The sequence below is a fragment of the Triturus cristatus genome, chromosome 4_1 (genome assembly GCF_964204655.1).
Source record: "Triturus cristatus chromosome 4_1, aTriCri1.1, whole genome shotgun sequence".
Taxonomy (NCBI): domain Eukaryota; kingdom Metazoa; phylum Chordata; class Amphibia; order Caudata; family Salamandridae; genus Triturus; species Triturus cristatus.
In genome coordinates this window covers 136573204-136575703 of record NC_140585.1, presented here as the reverse complement: position 1 = coordinate 136575703, position 2500 = coordinate 136573204, and the positions used below count along the sequence as shown (strand labels likewise).

The following is a 2500-nucleotide window of genomic DNA, read 5'->3' as shown; positions in this document are numbered from 1 at the left end:
AATAGGTTTTCAGAATTTTGACGTGACAGAATGGGTTTTAGCTTAAGTGTGTGTAGAAGAACTGCAAGTTGTGTGCCTATGTGTGCATAGAGTGCTACATGTGTAAAATCTGTATGATTTGGGCAGTTAAAGTGCTGATTTTGCCTCCGAGTAAGAAAAGTACTACACAAAATGTATAAAGGATCGGCACATTGGCTGCCTTTGCTGATGCCCCCGTTGCCTAATTTGTAGTGCAATGGTTAAGTTGCAGAGTGTGGTTGAACTTGGTTAGGAGACTTAGTGCCTCTTTCCGTGTCCTGCTGATGATAAGGATGGCTTGATACCATTTGCTAAGCCCAGTATATTGAGAAAAGAAGTAAGTGAAGAAGAAGTGTGGAGTCGAAAGTGGTTCTACAATTTCTCTCTACTTGCTAAAATTGCAAAGTCTCCATTATAGCATAGAAGAGAGCGTTAAAGTCGGGGATGGAAGAGGATGAAAATGGGAAGTTTACTTATAGAGAGAAGTGAGAAATGCCCTGTGTGCACACACCGGTGTCTGACCATAGAATACATTTAAATAATGTCTCTAGAAAAGAGCTATGCATGTGTTCCTCAGTGCCTAACGGATAAGGCACTGACCTCCTAAGCCAGGGATTGTGAGTTCAAGTCCCATCTGAGGTGATAACAAAAAATCCTCCCTCTCTCTTTTCCAGAAAACTAGGTAGATTTATTAAATGCTTCCTCTCAGAAGTTTATGAGGGATTAGGTACTTTGAAACGGTCCCATTTTACTTGTGTACACTTCACAGTCATGTTAGTGTTCTGAAACTGCAAAGTATATTTTTAAATGCCTATTTTTGTGAGATGCATTTTCGACCGGCCAGAACATATTCCTTTGGAAAAAATGATTTGAATTGGATTGGTGTGAATCTTGTTCTAGAGGTGGTGACAGGCTTTCAGCTACTTGAATAGGTCAAGCCAAGATTCATAAAACTTATACAACCTATGTGAGTGTGAAAAATTAGCATATGCAGGAAGGAGCAATTTGTCCTACTTTCAAAACAGTTTCACTCCACGTCTGGAAACGTCCAGAGCTATGTAGACCATACAAATGAGCTTTAAACTCATGAGGAAAGAGGTTTGTATGCAAAAAGGAAAACAAAAGCATATCGTACTCATAAAATACTCAATATATAGATTCCAAAAAAGTGCTTCCAGCGAAAAGAGCTGAAAGAACACTATGGGATGTAAACCTGAATACCTTTCAATAATATGTTCTCCATCCGTGCATACCACCTACATGATAAAAATCATCTCAGGTGAACGGATGACCGCGTGGCCTAATGGATAAGGCGTCTGATTTCGGATCAGAAGATTGAGGGTTCAAGTCCCTTCGTGGTCAATTCTGGCCAATGGTCACACAATCTGCTTTACATTCAGAGTGGAAAAAGTATTTTCCAATACTCTTGTAGTGCTCACTTTCTCATTACTAATCATTAATAAAGTGGAGTACATACTGTAAACTCATTCAGGTTGCATCTTCAGTCTAACTACTTGTGCATTTTAGTGGCATTAAAAAGTGCTTCTATGCCGATTCACTGAATATGTAATAGGTTTGCAGAATTTTGACGTGACAGAATGGGTTTTTAGCTTAAGTGTGTGTAGAAGAACTGCAAGGTGTGTGCCTATGTGTGCATAGAGTGCTACATGTGTAAAATCTGTATGATTTGGGCAGTTAAAGTGCTGATTTTGCCTCCGAGTAAGAAAAGTACTACACAAAATCTATAAAGGATCGGCACATTGGCTGCCTTTGCTGATGCCCCCGTTGCCTAATTTGTAGTGCAATGGTTAAGTTGCAGAGTGTGGTTGAACTTGGGTAGGAGACTTGGTGCCTCTTTCCGTGTCCTGCTGATGATAAGGATGGCTTGATACCATTTTCTAAGCCCAGTATATTGAGAAAAGAAGTAAGTGAAGAAGAAGTGTGGAGTCGAAAGTGGTTCTCCAATTTCTCTCCACTTGCTAAAATTGCAAAGTCTCCATTATAGCATAGAAGAGAGCGTTAAAGTCGGGGATGGAAGAGGATGAAAATGGGAGGTTTACTTATAGAGAGAAGTGAGAAATGCCCTGTGAGCACACACAGGTGTCTGACCATAGAATACATTTAAATAATGCCTATAGAATAGAGCTAAGCATGTGTACCTCAGTGGCCTAATGGATAAGGCACTGGCCTCCTAAGCCAGGGATTGTGGGTTCGAGTCCCATCTGAGGTGATAACAAAAATCCTCCCTCTTTCTTTTCCAGAAAATTAGGTAGATTTATTACATGCTTCCTCTCAGTTCTGAAACTGCAAAGTAGATTTTTAAATGCCTATTTTTTTTTAGATGCATTTTCGACCGGCCAGAACATATTCCTTTGGAAAAAATGATATGAATTGGATTGGTGTGAATCTTGTTTCTAGAGGTGGTGACAGGCTTTCAGCTACTTGAATAGGTCAAGCCAGGATTCATAAAACTTATACAACC

At 39.9% G+C, this 2500-nt stretch overlaps 2 non-coding genes across 2 annotated transcripts; both read left to right on the top strand.

Annotated features, from left to right (window-relative positions):
* Positions 1–1307: 1307 nt before the first annotated feature.
* TRNAR-UCG (transfer RNA arginine (anticodon UCG)) lies at positions 1308–1380 on the top strand. Its single transcript has one exon. It is a non-coding gene; the product is annotated as a tRNA-Arg (tRNA).
* Positions 1381–2175: 795 nt separating this feature from the next.
* On the top strand, positions 2176–2248 carry TRNAR-CCU (transfer RNA arginine (anticodon CCU)). The gene has a single exon. It is a non-coding gene; the product is annotated as a tRNA-Arg (tRNA).
* Positions 2249–2500: the final 252 nt, after the last annotated feature.